General features: G+C 47.3%; 1 protein-coding gene across 4 annotated transcripts in view; it reads right to left on the bottom strand.

The window, feature by feature from the left end:
- Nucleotides 1-19,053, bottom strand: part of ZNF280D (zinc finger protein 280D) — a 570,468-nt gene that overhangs the window by 160,904 nt on the left and 390,511 nt on the right. The window lies entirely within an intron of this gene.

Below are 19,053 nucleotides of genomic sequence, written 5' to 3'. Positions count from 1 at the left end.
TTCCGATTGAAGCTGAAAAGGGACCAACTCCGACATTTCCTTCACGAAATTTATGAAAGAGAGGTCCTCAGGAGGAGAACGCTTTCTACTCCCCGCAGGAGAGGGTGGTGAAAGCAAATCATCGGTGTCTGTGGAGGTATCATCACCCCAGGTGTCGTAAGGATCACGTTGCTGACCTGTAGGACCATGAGGGGGTTGGATACCCGAAGGCCCCGGCTGAGGCTCCAAGAAACTCGAAGGAATTGTCGGGGGTATCGAGAAGGTCCTCGATGGCATCGGTGCCGGTATCGAAGGTATGGGTGCAGTCATCGAAATTCTCAATGGAGCTGATGTGCGTATCGCCCCCATGGAATGTATCGGTGGCGAGGGACGACATGGTACCGATGGTACTACCCCCGAAGGGGGAATTCGGTACGGTGTTTCTCCACTTGACGAGATAGGTGTCGGAGACCCTGGTATTACCGGAGGAAGGGCAGTCATAAGCGCTTCCATCCGGGCAAGCAGTGGTGCCAGTGCTGCTGGAATCGGGTCGGTGACCGGTTCCACTCTCGGTGCCGGAGGAGTCTGGAACCGTTGCATCGCCTTGTCGATGGCCTCCTGGACCAGCTGGTCCAGTTCTACCTGGAGACCTGGGGTAACAATACCCGGCTCCACGGGAGAGGGAGGCTGAGGCTGAGCCGGAGGGACCACCGTCACCGGTGGAGTCGCGGCTCCCAAACCCCGAAGGGATGAGGGTTGCCTCGGTGTCTGCGAGACAGGAGTGGACGGTGCCACTTCTGGTCAAGACTTTTTCGGAGGAGGCTCGGACAGTACTGAGGTTGATGACTTCGATTCCTCGACGGTCCGAGACTTGTGACGTCGATGGCGATGTTTCTCTCTCAGATTCCCGCGATCTTCGGGGGAAGGGACGGGAGTCGATGGCCGCGGAGACGTCGATGGCAGGCGGTCACCGGGAGGCTGTCGACGATGGTGAAACTTCGACGGTGCCGGTTCCGATGACATCGATGCAATCGATGGCGTCTGAGTGTGGGCATGGAAAAGGAGTCCCATTTTCTCCATTCTGGCTTTGCAACCTTTTGGTGTCATTAGGGCACATTTGGTGCAAGTCAGGACATCATGCTCACTCCCTAAACACAAAACACAGACTCTATGTGGGTCTGTGATGGACATAGTACGTGTACAGTCCGGGCACCGACAGAACACCGACGCCATGGCCATAGGCCAAAAATTTAGCCGCGGGACGGTCGACTGCCAACAGGCCTAGAGGGCCAAACTCGACGGTAGTCGACAAAAACGACGGCAAAAACTTACCGAAGTACCGCGGAGGAAAAATTCGAAGAGGGGAGACCCCTGAGGGGCAAATTTTTCTTCAAGAAGTTAATTGAAGAAATTCCTGTCAGGAATGTGGAAGAGCTCCTTAACCGCGTGGCTACTGCTGCGCGGAAAAAAGAAGACTGAAGGGAGACCCCTGCTGGCTGCAGGGTTAGTGCCGTGCTGGGCATGCCCAGTAGGGGCCAGTCAAAGTTCCTGAAACTTTGACAGAAGTTTTCTGTGGTTGGGCTCCATCCTCGATGTCACCCATTTGTGAGGACAACCATCCTGCTTGTCCTGTGAGAAATTGGGGTTACATTAGCTATCCTCCAGTCTTCATGTACAATGGATGATTTTAATGATACGTTACAAATTGTTACTAATAGGTCTGAAATTTCATTTTTTAGTTCCTTCAGAACTCTGGGGTGTATACCATCCGGTACAGGTGATTTACAACTCTTCAGTTTGTCAATCAGGTCTACCACATCTTCTAGGTTCACCGTGATTTGGTTCAGTCCATCTGAATCATTACCCATGAAAACGTTCTCCAGTATGGGTTCCTCCCCAACATCCTCTTCAGTAAACACCGAAGCAAAGAAATCATTTCATCTTTCCGCGATGGCCTTATCTTCTCTAAGTGCCCCTTTAACCCCTCGATCATGGTCCAACTGACTCCCTCACAGGCTTTCTGCTTCGGATATATTTTAAAAAGATTTTACTGTGAGTTTTTGCCTCTACAGCCAACTTCTTTTCAAATTCTCTCTTAGCCTGTCTTATCAATGTCTTACATTTAACTTGCCAACGTTTATGCATTATCCTATTTTCTTCTGTTGGATCCTTCTTCCAATTTTTGAATGAAGATCTTTTGGCTAAAATAACTTCTTTCACCTCCCCTTTTAACCATGCTGGTAATCGTTTTGCCTTCTTTCCACCTCTCTTAATGTGTGGAATACATCTGTACTGTGCTTCTAGGATGGTATTTTTTTTTTTTTTTTTAATAACCACGCTTCTTGCACACTTTTTACTTTTGTAGCTGCTCCTTTCAGTTTTTTTCTATTTTTCTCATTTTATCAAAGTATTTGCTTACTGTCCCTCTTCCAGTCATTAATTCAAATTTGATCATATTATGATCACTATTGCCAAGCGGCCCCAACACCGTTACCTCTCTCACCAAATCCTGTGCGCCACTGAGAATTAGATCTAAAATTGCTCCCTCTCTCGTCGGTTCCTGAACCAATTGCTCCATAAAGCTATCATTTATTCCATCCAGGAACTGTATCTCTGTAGCGTGTCCTGATGATACATTTACCCAGTCAATATTGGGGTAATTGAAGTCTCCCATTATTACCGCACTACCAATTTGGTTAGCTTCCCTAATTTCTCTTAGCATTTCACTGTCCGTCTCACCATCTTGACCAGGTGGACGGTAGTATACTCCTATCACTATAGTCTGCCTCGACACACAAGGGATTTCTACCCATAGAGATTCAATTGTGCATTTAGTCTCATGCAGGATGTTTATCCTGTTGGACTCTATGCCATCCCGAACATAAAGCACCACACCGCCTCCCGGGTGCTCCTCTCTGTCATTGCGATATAATTTGTACCCCGGTATAGCACTGTCCCATTGGTTGTCCTCCTTCCACCATGTCTCTGAGATGCCAATTAAGTCTATGTCATCATTCACTGCTATACATTTTAATTCTCCCATCTTACTTCTTAGACTTCTGGCATTAGCATACAAACATTTCAAAGTTTGTTTTTTGTTTGTATATTCATTCTGCTTTTTAATTGATAGGGGTAAGTTATAATTTTTTAGCTCAGGTGAGTTTTTAATTACAGGCACTTTGACTACTTTTCTTATTATTGGAACCTCACTGTCGGGATGCCCTAATTCTAATGCATCATTAGTATCCTTTGAAGATACCTCTCTCCGAACCATGCGCTGCTGAGCATCTGTCCGCTTTCCCCAATGTTCTAGTTTAAAAGCTGCTCTACCTCCTTTTTGAAGATTAGCGCCAGCAGTCTGGTTCCACCCTGGTTAAGGTGGAGCCAATCCCTTCGGAAGAGACTCCCCCTTCCCCAAAATGTTCCCCAGTTCCTAACAAAACTGAATCCCTCTTCCTTGCACCATCGTGTCATCCACGCATTGAGACTCTGGAGCTCTGCCTGCCTCTGGTGACCTGCGCGTGGAACAGGGAGCATTTCAGAGAATGCTACCCTGGAGGTTCTGGATTTAATCTTTCTACCTAAGAGCCTAAATTTGGCTTTTAGAACCTCCCTCCCACATTTTCCTATGTCGTTGGTACCCACATGTACCACGACAGCTGGCTCCTCCCCAGCACTGTCTAAAATCCTATCTAGGTGACGCGCGAGGTCCGCCACCTTCGCACCAGGTAGGCATGTTACCAGGCGATCCTCACGCCCACCAGCCACCCAGCTATCTACATTCCTAGTAATCGAATCACCAACTATAACCGCCAACCTAACCCTCCCTTCCTGGGCTGTAGGCCTTGGGGAGATATCCTTGGTGCGAAAGGACAATGCATCACCTGGAGAGCAGGTCCTTGCTACAGGATCCTTTCCTGCTGCACCAGGTTGATGCTCTCCAATCATGAGACCTTCTTCCTCCAAGGCAGCACCAGGATTGCCAGTCTGAAGTTGGAACTTGGCTACTGTGTCCCCGAAGGTCTCATCTATATACCTCTCTTTCTTCCTCAGCTCCTCCAGGTCTGCCACTCTAGCCTCCAGAGATCGGACTCGTTCTCTGAGTGCCAGGAGCTCTTTGCATCGCATGCACATGTACAACTTATCATACATGTGACACTTGATGCAAAAGACTGGGAAGCCCCCCCTCTTGCTGCTGGACTGCTGCCTTCATCTCAATTTTGTTCAGTTCCTAGTTAAGTTTTAGGTTGCTATGGGAGTAGGAATGTGTCTAATTAATGTCCTTTAAATGTATTAGTGAATTCACTATGTCTGGTAGTGGCCTACAGGGGACTGATCAAACTCTCAATAAAGTTTTTGTTGTTGTTGGGTTTTTTTTTTTTTTTTGTGTGAACGTGGCTCCTGCCTATAAATTAAAGAATGAGCTAGGGGTGGGAGGATTGGGAAATACAAACAGTCTAACTTCAGTTAGTCAGCCAGAGTGACTCACTGCTCTCTTGATTAACAAACGCTGGTACCTATTCAAACCAAATTACACTACCTCAACACCTTTCCAAGGTGAGTAACTGAACTGAACTTTTCAACCTTTTTACTTAGGTATACACTGCTCCTAGCTTATTTCTAGCTTCTGGCTACTTTTTTTTTTTTTAAATAAAAACACTGGAGGAAGTGACGTCACCCCTCATGACAGCAGCTTGAATTCACTGCTCCTCGCGCACATCGGGCTTTAGCGGGCCAAATCGCGCAGTTTTCATCTCTACCTGACGCTTCGGCACATCAATCGAGCCCCGCAGCTTTGGGGATGACCACCAAGCGGAAAGTGAATGATCTGCGCAAGTTTTTGTATAATCACGGCAACGACGACCTCGATGCCGAAAAATCGAAGATGGCGCCGGAGGACCCGCTATCAGAGAACAATGATGGTGCGGCCGACCCGACTGTTCACACCAGCGAATTTCCCTCGTGATCGGAACGGAGAGGCTGGTTTACAGAACTCCGGCAGGACATTAAAACATAAGGCTGAGATTATCAGCCTTATTGCAGAAATGAGGGAAGAGACAGCAGACTTGGGCTGGCGCATAGACGAAGCGGAGCTCTGGCTGGACACCCAGGGAGAAGGCTGGGTCCAGATGCAGACAAATTATCAGGCTCTGCAAGATACCTGCCAGGCACTGGCTGATAAAGTAGAAGATACAGAGAACCGCAGCAGGAGAAGCAATCTCAGGATACAGGGGATGCCTGAGTCTGAGGACTTTGGGGACTGTATCGCTGAGGTAGAAAAGATTTCATCTTTCCTCCTGGAATCCGTGGAAAATTCTGCTGAAGCTGTCTTGACCACCAACCTCATCGAGAGGGCACATAGAACCTTGGGACCCAGGATTGCCAACAGACCCAGAGATATCGTGGCATGCTTTCATTCTTTTGCTCTCAAGGAAAAGATTTTCAATATATCACGGCGTCAGCGTACCTGGCTCTGGGAGGGCCATGATATTGCCATCTTTGCTGACCTTTCCACCGCTACATTAAAAAGGCGCCAGGAATTTCGGTGTGTTACCCTCAAGCTCATAGAGGCCAACATCCGGTACCTGTGGCTTTTTCCGGGGGGCCTATCCTTTATGATTCAGGGAGTTACACACACAGCCAAGACTGTGCTGGAAGCCATCGAGATCCTAAAGGAAGCTGGTATTAACATCAATGTTCCTCTCACTGCGAAGGGAGAACGCCCTAATCTTGCCCGCATTGCGACCGCGATCACTCATCAGCCCCGCTGGCAGCAGGTCCCTAAGGGTCGGAGAAGGCTTCAGAGGAATCCAGAGGCTAGAGTGAGGCCCTGGAGTGACTGAGAATTTGACTAGAGCATGTTTCTTGGTTTAAAAATGCTGCAGAGCAGAAAAAATGGCGGCTTATTATAGTTTACATTTTCACTCGATACAGGTGCCATGAGGAGAGACGAGAGCCTTCCTCCATGTTCACTTTGAGTACAAGGTTTGTGCTTCTGGTTTTGAAGGGTAGGGTGGGATGGGGAAGGGAACTTTGTTTGCTACTATGATGGTGATTCTTTCAGTCTTACAAAGAGTTTTGATCCTGGGAGGCTGCCCATTATTTAGCGGATGTGGGAGAGAGTGGTTTTTCCCTAATGGCTACTTTTAAATTTTTTTCTCTTAATACTAAGGGGCTTAAATAGCCTGGGTAAGCATCGCTTACTTTTGAAGGAGCTAGACCGCATACAGGTTGATGTGTTCTTTCTACAAGAAACCCATTTGAGGAAGCGTTACCTGGGTCTTATGAAACATCCTAAATTTCCCTATCAAAACTGAGCTGCGGCCACTCCCTCCTCAAAATATTCGGGAGTGGGTATCTTAATTCATAAAGATCTCCACTTCGAGTTTAAGGATCTTTATACGGATCCCATGGGTAGAATGCTGTTATAGAAAATCTCTTGGGGGGGTGGGGGATCTTTTCACTGATATCTCTATACGGGCCTAATATACATAAAGCAGACTTTTTTAAGTCTTTGAACCAAACTTTGGCTTCTAGAGTGGAAGGGTATCTATTTGGTGGTGACTTTAATTTAACACTTGACCCTGGTAGGGATACTTCCACAGGAGCTAGTTCTGACCCTAAGGTGGCTAGAAAGGAACTCAAATGTCTGATGTCTGATACTGGCGTTTTAGATGTCTGCGAACACGTTTCCCAAAATCCAGGAATTACACTTTCTATTCTTCCCCACATGGTAGTTATTCCTGGATTGATATGTTCCTGGGTAGCAGAAGCTTGCTGCCTCGGGTCAATGAGGTTGATATAGGAGCCATTTTATGGTCCGATCATTCCCCCATATGGTTTACTTTACAGTTTCAGGACTATGATAGGGGGATGAGATTTTGGAAGTTGAATGAATCCCTACTCGAAGACTCGGGCTTTGTACCTCAACTGGAGTAGGATATTCAGAATTATTTACTCATCAGTTATAATGGGGAGGTTAATCCTGAGATTGTCTGGGAATGCTTAAAAGCGGTTTTAAGGGGTAAATTCATAGCGCGTGCCTCATTTCTCAAAAGACAAAGGGAGAAAGAACGCGCCCACTTGGTGCTTAAACTTAAAGCTTTAGAGAAAGTCCATAAAATGGCACTGACTCATGGGGGTTCCCTTGTTTCCATGGAGGCTGTTCGCACGCGAATAGCTTCCCTGGATGCGGCCGCTGTCGCCTATCAGCTTGAACGGACACAACAAAAATATTTTGAGGGAGGCAACAAAGCTGGGAAAATCCTGGCTCAAGTGCTAAAGCGTAGACAGGATCAGACCGCTATTGTTAAAATCAAAAGCCATCAGGGAACCATGTTATCCGATAACAAAGCCATTAGACAGCGCTTCCAATAATTCTACTCTGAGTTATACTCTGCTGATGGCCATATGACCCAGAGTGCCATAGAGGACTATTTGGAGAACTCCTACTTGACAGCTCTTGAGCCTTCGCAGCAATTTATATTAAATAAGGATATTTCGGAAATTGAAATTCAAATGGCCATTAAAGACTTAAACCTGGAAAATCGCCTGGCTTAGATGGCTACATGGGGCGATTTTATAAACAATTTGTTTCCCTGCTCGCCCCAGTACTGGTAAAATGTTTTAAGTCATTAAAGGAGGGGCAGCCGCTTTCTCCATCAGCCAACACAGCAGGCATCACAATATTGGCTAAACCGGGTAGGGATCCTACGGTGTGCGGTTCTTATAGACCGATTTCCCTCATTAATATTGATTTGAAGATCCTTGCCAAAATTTTAGCCAACCGCCTGAATGGGTTTCTTGCTCAAATTATCCACCCAGATCAGGCAGGCTTTATTCCGGGACACCAGGCCAGTGATAATGTACATAAAATCCTGGACATTTATTTATTTATTATTTTTGCTATACTGGCTTTCATGACTGGAATCACATCAAACCGGTTTACATTTAACAAATTGTGCAAGGTAAAGAGAACTCAAACCACAGTAACAAGAGCATGGTTAGGAGAGTGACAGTTACAATAAAACAGGGAAGTAAATAATTGGGATCAGGAAAAGAGAAGGGGGGAAGTTAACTGACAGCAAAATATTTACAGGGTAGCAAAAACGATTCCAAAATAATAAAGTTTGTATAGCAAACCAGACATGGTTTGGTGGGTTAAACAACATCAGATACCAACGGTGGCTCTCTCGGTTGATGCCGAGAAAGCCTTCGATATGGTTCACTGGCCTTACCTATTTGCCTTCCTAAAATGACTGAAATTTGGGGATAATTTCATTCAATGGCTCCAACAGCTTAATAATAACCCCTTGGCTTGTATTATGATTAATGGGGGATATTCACCCACTTTTTGTGTTCAAAGGGGCACTAGGCAGGGCTGTCCTCTGTCACCTCTTGCCATTTTTCTTGAGCCATTTGGAAACCAAATTCGGAGGAACTCAGAGATCCATGGCATTCAAGTAGGAACCTTCTCTACAAAATTATTGCTCTTTGTGGACGATATCTTGCTTATGGTTACTGATCCAGAGAAGTCTCTCATCCCATTATCCCAAGCCCTTGACGCTTTTAGCAAGGTATCGGGTTTTCGCATTAATTGGGAAAAATCGGAGATTCTTAATATGAGTCTCTCTCCCACTAAGGAGATGTTTTTACGGGAGAAATTCTGATTTCGTTGGGCCCATAATCACATAAAATATTTAGGAGTTTATATTCGTGCCCTCAGGATTTATTCCAACTCAATTATGACAAGCTGTGGGCTCTTATTACTAGGGATCTCGAGGAATGGAATCGTTATCGGATATCATGGTTTGGGAGGATAGTTGCAGTGAAAATGACGATACTACCCAAACTCCTCTACTTATTTCAAACCCTTCCAATTGCTATCCCCAAGAAGAGTATTATTAACTGGCAGAAGTGACTCTTACTATATATTTGGGGTGGTCGATGACCTAGAATAGCATGCAAGATTCTTTATAAATCCAAAACTGGGTGTACCCGACTTAGAGCGATATTTTCTGGCGGCCAGATTTAAAACTCTGGTGGAATGGCACAGGAGTAATTTACAGAAACCCTGGGTACTGTTTAGCCAACAACTTGTGAATCCAGTTCCCTTGTCTAGCTTTCTTTGGCAGCCCAAAAAGGCTTGGATTATCCAGCCCCGAGCAGTATTACCGCCATCTATGCTATTACCCTTACAGCTCTGGGAATCAAAGAAATTTGCGTTAGTGGGATCCCAAGAATATCATTACAGCACATATCTCTATGCCAACTCCTTCTTTACTCCGGGGTTTGATCTTGCGAGCTCTGACCTCTTTTTGTATCTACAGCTCCGCCACTTTGCACATTCCAATCATCTTCAGGGGCACTTCTCACAGGGGAAGTTTGATTTTGAGCTCTTAGGTTTAAATAAGCACCAAACAGCTAAACTACTTTCGAATGTTTCGCATTCCTGGGTAAAGAGAACTTTCTGAAACCCAATTATGTAGTAGCATGGGAAGCGGATCTGAATATCTCTTTATCTCAAAGCGCTTGGGAGGAGATCTTTTTTAATACTGGTAGAGGATTACTAGCAACACATATGATTGAAAACTCCTGGAAATTGGTGCTGCGCTGGTACTACTCTCCAGAACACTTAAATCTCATGTCCTCATTGATCTCCAAACATTGTTGGAGAGGATGCCCTACAACTGGTAGTTTTTTCCATATGTGGTGGGAATGTGCAGTGCTATGGCCGCTTTGGACTGAGTTGGAAGTGTGGCTGACCCAGATATATCGCACTGACATTCGTATCCTCCCCCAGCAGGCCTTGTTAGGTTTTCCATTATCCCAGGGGAAGGATAAGTCCAATGCACTGGCTAATTTTATCTTCTCGGCCACTAGAATTGAAATTGCGAGAAGACTGAAATCTCCTCAGATTCCCTCCTTAGCGGTGGTGCAAGGTAAAGTGGAGCAAATCTATCATTTAGCAGAAATTACGGCCCATCTCCGGAAAACTTTGGGAGGATTTTGGGATACCTGGCGCAAGTATTGTATGTGGAAAGAGGGTTTGGGTAGTTCTTCTGATGATTAAGTGGCGGCTATATGGCATGAAGGGTTGGTCTTTGGCACACCCTCTTTACTTACAATATCTCTAACGTTCATGAGTTTATTAGTTCTTTGGTCTGCTGTATACCTCTTTGTATTTATTTAATGGTATTGCAGAAAGAAGTTTGATATCACCTTCATACTACTTGTGAGAGATGGGGGGGGGGGGGGTGTAGGGAGGGGGGAATGTTGAGTTTATATATGCACACTGAATTTTTTATTGTTACCAGGCATTGCAACATAATAAGGACACATGACTATTGAAGTTACTCTTTCAATGCTTTTATTGTTAGTTACTTTTTTCCAATTATTAATAATGTTGCTTTCTGTTGTACATAATGCATACCAAGTACTTCATTTCTGTAACTTTTTTTTTCTTTGTAATGTTGCAAAATTGAGCAATAAAAAAAACTTTAGATATAAAAAAAAAATACAAACACTAAGTTCTGCTTACTAGCTTCCTTACAGACTTTTAAAAATAAACACACTAACTACTACTTACTAGCTACCTTACTGACTGACTATTTAAAAATACAGTCTAACTTGTTTATTCGCTACCTTACTGACTATTAAAAGCACAAACACACTAAATAATATTCCCAAATAGTTACCTTTGTCCCAATACTTTTTAAAAAAGACAATATCCCAAGCAAAAACTTACTGATTCCTTTCAGCCACCAGCAAGGTGATCCTCTCCTCTCAGTGCTCCCACTGGAACGTGGTCCGCTTGACCCTGGAGTATGTGGCTGAATTGCAGACTGACAGGCTGGGCTTCCAGGTGGTTTATGTTCCAGAGTGCCTCTTCCTTGGTCCAACACCCCTGGGCCGACAGTTCCTGACAGTGAGCTCCCCAGCCTTGAAGGCTTGTGTTTGTTGTTAGGACCAGCCAGTTTGGAGGAGGCAGGGGTATACCCCTGCCCTGATGAGCTTACTGCAGCCGCCACTGGAGCCAAGAGCCTACTTTCATTGGTAAGTGGAGGCAAATCGAATAGTCTTGAAACAGTGGGTTCCAACGTGACAGCAGGGAGTGTTGAAGTGGTCGCATGTGTGCCCTCGCCAACAGCACTATTTCCAGGGTTGCCGCCATCAAACCAAGGGCTTGAAGCTAGCTCCACACCATCGGGCACACCGTGTTCATCAACAGACGCCCTTGGGACATCAACTTCCTTATCCGCATGGTTGGGAGGAAGACCTTGCCCTGCTTGATGTCGAACAGGACGAGATATTCCAAGGACTGGGAGGATTTGAGACTGCTTTTGTTCAGGTTTACGACCCAACCAAGATCAACCAGTCGTCCAAGTATGGGTACACCAGGATTCCCCTCTTTTCTCAAACACTGCCGCTACGACCACCATAATATTGGAAAATGTTCTGGGGGCGATGGCCAGAACTGAAAATGGCAACCCAATACCGCAAAGCATAGGAAACTATGTTTTTGCCGGACTGGAATATGTAGGTAGGCCTCGGATAGGTCCAGCGAGGTTAAGAATTCTCCTGATTGTACAGCCATTATTATGGAGCATAGGGTTTCCATGCAGAAATTAATCACTCGTAGATGTCGGTTGATGGTCTTGAGGTCCAGGATGGGGTGAAAGGAACCTTCCTTCCTGGGTACGATGAAATAGATGGAACACCACCCTGTGTTTTCCCGGGGTGCAGGTACTGGGATTATAGCCCTCATCCTGAGAAGCCTTAACAGGATAGTCTCCACTGCCTGCTTCTTGTGCTGGGAGTGGCAAGGAGTTTATGAATGTCTCGAGGAGTGCTGCGAAATTTCAGCACATATCTTTCTTGTATGACCTCCAGTACCCCATTTGTCCGAAGTGATCTCGACCCACCATTGGTAGAAGAGGGACAATCGACCCCCTATCTCCTCGTTCCAAGGGTGGGTCAGCAAAATTTCATTGGGGGGTTTGGGATGAACCTGAACCCGAGACTGATCCTCACTTGGACTGCCAAACTTCTGAAATGTTGAGTTGCTGTAGGGGCAAAAGCACTGGGAACCCCTGGATTGACCCCTCATGGGCGAGGGGCACTGTAACTGCTTTCTCTTATCTTCTGGTAGATGGGGTACTGGAGATTTGCTCCATTTACTGGCCAGCTTTTCCAATTCATTTCCGAAGAGGAGTGATCCTTTAAGGGGCATCTTTGTGATACTGGCCTTGGAGGTTGCGTCTGCTGACCAATTCCGTAGTCATAGCTGTCTTCTGGCCGCCACCACTGAGGCCACATCTCTGGCCGAGTTACGGACTAGGTCCGAGCCCACGTCAGCTAAAAAGGCAGCGACAGGTTCCATAACCGCTCTGGAATTTGCCCCCAAATCATCCACCTCCCAAGAGAGGAGCAGGCACAAACGAGCTACCAGGGAACAACAAGAAGCAATCTGTAAGGTCACTGATATTGCATCAAAGACCTGTTTAAGGATGGACTCTATCTGCCTATCGTGCACATCCTTTAAAGCCGCTCCTCCTTCCACTGGGATAATTGTTCACTTAGGGGTAGATTTTATAAATTTAAGGGTGTGCGTACTTTTGTTCGTGCACCAGGTGCGAACAAAAGTACGCTGGATTTTATAAGATACGCGCGTAGCCGCACGTATCTTATAAAATCTGGGGTCGGCGCGCGCTGCCTGTTTCCTCCGAGGCCATTCCGAAATTGGAGCGGCCTCGGAGGGAACTTTCCTTCCGCCTCCCTTCCCCTACCTAACCCACCCTCCCGACCCTATCTAAACCCCCCCCCCTACCTTTGTTGGCAGATTTATGCCTGCCGAAAGCAGGCGTAAATCTTCGCGCGCCATCACCTGACCCAGGGTCTGGTCCGGAGGCCTCGACCACGTCCCCAGGCTGGCGCCACGCCCCCAGTCCTGCCCCGAACCGCCCCCTGACCCCCGGACACGCCCCCCCGCCCCTTTTACGAAGCCACGGGACTTATGCGCGTCCCTGGGCTATGCGTGCGCCAGCGGCCTATGCAAAATAGGTGTGCCGGCTCACGTAAATCCGGCCGGATTTACGCGTGCAGGGCTTTTAAAATCCGGTCCTTAGAGATAGCACAGATCAGCACATCCACTTTAGGGAAACACAAACATTATCTCACTGCCAGATGCAGTGGGTTTAGAGCTTCTAATGTGCGTCCACCTTTAAAACTTGCTTCTAGGGCATCCCATCCAAGGTCAATCAACTCCTGGATGGCTTCCAGTACTGGAAAGTAGCAAGAAGCTTTCTGTAGGGAAATAAGAATGGGATTCTTCTTTGATTCTGTCAGAGTCCACCCCAGGAACTCTCAGCATCTTCACGGTCTGGGAAACCAGGGCTGGCAATTTGTCTCTATGGAAGAACAGTAACATGGTCTGATACGGTTCTAAACCAAGGGGAATTTCCTCATCTTCCAAGGAATCTGGATCCTCTTCTTCATCTGTGCCATCCGGATCCCTGCCAGGGATACCCTTGGTGAATCAAGGCATACCTCGAGGTCTGCCGATAGGACTAGGAGAGGGAGGGTTTACTGGCTAAGGTTCTGTCTGGACAGGGGCAAGTTAGGTAGAAGACTGCACCTGTATGAAGGCTTGAATGCCTTGAAAGAATTCCACCCAAGTGAAGGTGGCCAAGTCCATGCCTAGCCCAGGAGGTACTGGGGTAGGTGCTGCTAAATTCCCCTCTCCCATGGTTGACCCAGTCCCAGGGTTACCCAGATCTGGGGACTTCCAGTTAAGGCTGTGGCTGATTCATCCTCTGAATAAGAGGAGTCGGGCTTAGTAAAGTTCGGGGAGGCCAGTGCTCCCTGGGCTTCCTCACATTGCTGACATAAGCAAGAATCCAGGTCAGACTGTGCAGTCCTAATATGATAAGCAGTGCAGAAAGAAAGGTGCTTATGTTTCTTTGCTGCTGGAGCCACTGGTGACAGTAACTGCATGTTCAGATGGCTCGCACTTAAAATTTTATGCGCATAGATTTTGGGTGCCTACGCAGTCTGCAGCGAAGCATATGCACAGCCTGTACGCCCAGCTTTATTTGTATTCCGTGCCTAGTAAGTTGTGCGCAAGGAGACCAGAGGAATTCTTATCGAAACCTCTCCAACGTCTCTTTTTTTTTTTTTTTTTTTTTAAACCTACCTGGGCTCAGTGCTTACCGGCTGAGTATAGAGACTGTCTCCAGGTGCAGGGGGAGAGAGCTTCGGCCGTCACTGCCACGCTCGGCTTCCTGCACCCGCTGCCTTTCAGCTGCTTCAGCAGCAAAGTCCATGCTGGGAACCAACTACCAGACCAAGGCACACCTCTGAGGGATCTCGGAAATCACCTCAGGAATTCTCAAATGGGGGAAGGACCTTTAGGTATCACAGCAGGAGGGTGGGGCTCAATCTTTTCTCCAATTTAAAGGTACAATTTCTTCTTCCAAAAGGTTTAGCAATCCCATAGGGAAAGCATGTCCACATCTGCTGGAGACTGTGAAATAGTGAAAGGTTGAGGTCACTGCAGGGGTGTATCTTGGGTGATGTCAGCTTTGAAACCTGACTCCATCTCAATCTGCTCACCCATTGGTCCTGAGTCCATTTGGCTACACGCTAGGAAATGAACATTTCTGGACAGACCTGAAAACAGCTGTGTATCGATGCTCTCCATCCAATCTGACAGAGCTTGAGAGGACCTGCAGAGAAGAATGGGAGAAAATCCCTAACTCCAGGTGTGCCAAAATTGTAGCATCATACACAAGGTGCCTCAGTGAAGTACTTAGTAAAAGGTCTGAATACTTAATGTAAAAGTGATATTTCAGTCTTATTTTTTTTAATTTGCACAAATTTCTACAAACCTGATTTCACTTTGTCATTATGAGGCATTGTGTGTAGATTGAGGAGGGAAAATAAAGGAAAATTGGTTCTTACCTGCTAATTTTCGTTCCTGTAGTACTAAGGATCAGTCCAGACCGTGGGTTAAGCCCCCGTTCCAGCAGGTGGAGACAGACCAGAGTTCTGAGGCTTGCCCATATAAGGACGGAACCCACCCAGAAACCCTCAGTATAACCAGTGTCAAAGCAGAAAGGTATAAGATCAAGCAAGTAACAGGATAACTATAAATGTAATTTAAACCAACAAATAACAGTACAATTGAATGAGCTGTGTAAACTAAACGCTCTTTATAACTACCCCTGATCATCGTAACGATGCTTCCGGTGCCTATAAGCAAAATCCAGGAAGACGATGCAGGAATCAAGGAAATCCTATAAGAAGGAAAAAGACAAAAAAATACCTGGAAAAAAATTTTGAGCGGACAGAAAAGAACAGGCGGGTGTCTGGACTGATCCTTGGTACTACAGGAACGAAAATTATCAGGTAAGAACTAATTTTCCTTTCCCTGTACGTACCAGGATCAGTCCAGACCATGGGATGTCCCAAAGCTTTCCTACAAAGGGTGGGACCCAGACAGTCCCACTCGAAGAACCTGCCGACCAAAGGAACCAAAGACTGGAGGTTGAACATCGAGGCAGTTGTGACGAGAAAAAGTATGAAGGGATTTCCATGTAGCCGCCCTACAAATTTCCTGCGGCGACACAGATTGAGACTCCGCCCAAGAGGTCGCTTGAGAACGCAAAGAATGAGCTTTTAGGCCTTCAGGAACTGCTCGGCCCTTGCAAATGTAAGCAGAGGAAAACGCATCCTTCAACCAGCGAGTGATCATAGATTTAGAAGCTTGCTTCCCCCTGCTGGGTCCACTCCACAGGACAAAAAGATGATCAGAGACACGCAAATCATTGGTGACCTCAGGATAACGCAATAAGACTCGATGAAGATCTAGTTGACGAAGATCACCACCACCAGAGGCTGCGATATCCTCTGGAGAAAAAGCGGGAAGTTCAACAGACTGGTAAATATGAAAAGAAGAAACAACCTTAGGTAAGAAAGAAGGTACGGTCTTGAGAGCCGCCCGAGTCCGAAAAACGCAAGAAAAGGTCTCTACAAGATAGAGCTTGAAGCTCGGACAATCTCCTGGCTGAACAGGAAAACAGTCTTGAGAGTCAAGTCTTTGAGAGTGGCATGACGAAGAGGTTCGAACGGAGCCGTACAAAGAGCTCGAAGAACCAAATTTAAACTCCACGAAGGACAAATAGACCAGATAGGTGGCTTTAGATGCTTAGCGACTCTGAGAAAAGCGAACAACATCCGGATGAGAGGCTACTGGCCGACCTTCAACGGAACCCAGAGGGAACCAAGCGCCGAGACCTGAACACGCAGGGAGCTGACCGAAAAACCCTTGGAGAAACCTCGCTGAAGAAAAGAGAGTATCACCGCAACAGAAGGGGAACGAGCAGAAACGTCCAAATCCTCGCAGACGTTTTCAAATAAACCTTCCAGACCCGGACATAGGTAAACGAAGTTGACTGCTTACGAGCCCTAAGGAGGGTAGCAATGACCTCTTCCTTATATCCTCTGCGTCTCAAACATCTCCGTTCAAAAGCCATGCCGCTAGACAAAAGCGATCCACCTGGTTGAAAAATTCGGGACCCTGACGCAGGAGATGGGGCAGATGACCGAGACAAAGAGGGCCGTCCGCAGTGAGATTCACTAGGTCCGCGAACCACGGCTGTCGGGGCCATTTGGGGGCCACGAGAATGACTGGTCCGCGATGGAGCTCTATTCTCCGAAGAACCTTCCCCACTAACGGCCACGGTGGGAACATGTAAAGAAGAACATCGAAGGGCCAGGGAAGAACCAGCGCAACCACTCCCTCTGAGCAATGCTCCATCCACCGGCTGAAGAATCGGAGAGCCTTGGTATTGGCTAGCGTCGCCATGAAGTCTAGGTGAGGGGGACCCCACCTGTGCACTATTAGACCCATAGCTACGTCTGACAACTCCCACTCGCCGGCATTGAGATGTTGTCGACTGAGGAATTCAGCTTGGACATTCTCCTTGCCTGCTATGTGGGAAGCCGCCAGGCGATCCAAGTGCCTCTCCGCCCAGAGAAAAAGCTTGCTGGCCTCTAGCGCCATTAGGTGACTTCGAGTCCCCCCTTGTCGATTTATGTAAGTCACCATGGTGGAATTGTTTGATAGCACTCGGACCGCTTTATGGCGAATCAGAGGAAGAAAAAACTTGAGGGCCAGGCGAACCAATCGGGCTTCTAGACAATTGATGTGCCACCGAGACTGGGACAGGGACCAAAAACCTTGAGTCACATGGGATTGGTAGACAGCCCCCCCATCCGGAGAGGCTGGCATCCATCGTTACTATGACCCTGGAGGGAGTCAAAAGAGGCATCCCCTTGAGAGGGAGAATCTCCTGATACTGTTCCGACTTCGGCTTTCAACACGACAACAATGCTCTCTGTAAGGGACGCATATGAGCAAACACCCAGGGGACGAGATCGATCGTGGAAGCCATGGTCCCTAGAACCTGCAGATAATCCCACGCCGTGGGAAGCGGAAGAGTGATGAAAGTGTTCAGCTGATCGATCAAGTTGAGTGTTCGCAAGTCCGAAAGAAAAAAAAAACTTTCCCAACCCGAGTGTTGAAAAGAGTGCCCAGGAATTCTAGCTCTTGTTAGGGCCGAAGAGTGCTTTTGGAGTAGTTGACTATCCAGCCGAGAGATGTGAGAAGGGCTAAAAACTCTGTCTACCACAAGCGTGCAGAGAGCGGCGGACTTGGCCCTTATCAACCAATCGTCCAGGTAAGGATGGACTAAGATCCCTTCCCGACTGAGAGCTGCCACAACGACTACCATGGTCTTGGTGAAAGTGCGGGGGGTGGTGGTAAGACCGAATGGGAGAGCCCGAAACTGGAAGTGCTGGCCTAGAATCTGAAAACGAAGAAACTTTTGATGTTCCTGACGAATGGGAACTCGCCGGGATGGACCGCCGCAATTACTGCCCGTAGAGTTTCCATCTTGAAATGGGGAACCTTGAGGGCCTGATTGACCCTTTTGAGATCCAGAATGGGGCGAAAGGAATCGTCCTATTGGGGAACAAAGAAGTAAATTGAATACTGGCCGGTGCCTTGTTCTTGCACCGGAACCGGAAGGATCGCTCCCAAATCCTGAAGTCTCAAAAGGGTGTGACAGATCGCAGGCCGTTTGGAAAGGCCGCAAGGGGACATGATATATAGATCCGGTAGGTCCCTGACAAACTCTAATGCGTAGCCATGTTCTATCACATCGAGGACCCAGAGATCGGAAGTGATTCTGGCCCACTCCTCGAGAAACAGAGAAAGATGCCCACCTAAGTTTCGTGCAGAGGAATGGACCGGCTAAATTTCATTGGGGAGCTGATTTAGTGGTATTGAGTTGCTGATGGCCATCTCGGAAACCTCGACGGCCACAAAAGGAATGGGACCAAGACTGGGACCTGGACATGCCTCCCCTGGGAAAGGAGCCGCGGGCTGAGCTAGCGTAACGGCGGTTCCCCCTGAAGTGAGAGCGAGTCAGGAAAAAAAGACTTCAACTGTTTGGATCGGTCCTCTGGCAGCTTATGGACTTTGTTTCCACCCAAGGACTTAATAAGCTGTTCCAGGTCCTCACCAAAAGGCAACCTGCCCTTAAAAGGAAGAGTGCCCAACTGAGCCTTGGAAGAAGCATCAGCGGACCAATGCGTAACCAGAGAAGAGGCCTGGCCGAAAAACGCAGAAACCATAGCTTGGACCCGAAGCAAGTCATAAAAGGCATCGGCACCATAGGCTATAGCACCCTCTGAACGCTCAGCCTCCGCAGATGGGAGGTCCTGGGTGCTGAGTAACTGTTGCATCCATCTAAGGCTTGCCCGCTGCATGAGATTGCTGCAAATAGTCGCCCGGACTCCAAGCGCTAAGACCTCAAAAATGCGTTTCAAATAAAATTCAAACTTACGGTCTTGCACATCTCGCAATGCAGTAGCGCCCACCATGGGAATGGTATTACGTTTTGTAACAGCAGTGACAGAAGAATCTACTTTAGGGATTTTTAACATGTCCAGGCAGTCCTCAGGGAGCGGGTATAGCTTATCCATAGCCCTACCAACTCGGAGGCCCGC

This window comes from Rhinatrema bivittatum, chromosome 13, assembly GCF_901001135.1.
Source record: "Rhinatrema bivittatum chromosome 13, aRhiBiv1.1, whole genome shotgun sequence".
NCBI classification, from domain to species: domain Eukaryota; kingdom Metazoa; phylum Chordata; class Amphibia; order Gymnophiona; family Rhinatrematidae; genus Rhinatrema; species Rhinatrema bivittatum.
The sequence above is the reverse complement of the archived record's forward strand: the minus strand, read 5'-3'. Positions and strand labels throughout refer to the sequence as shown.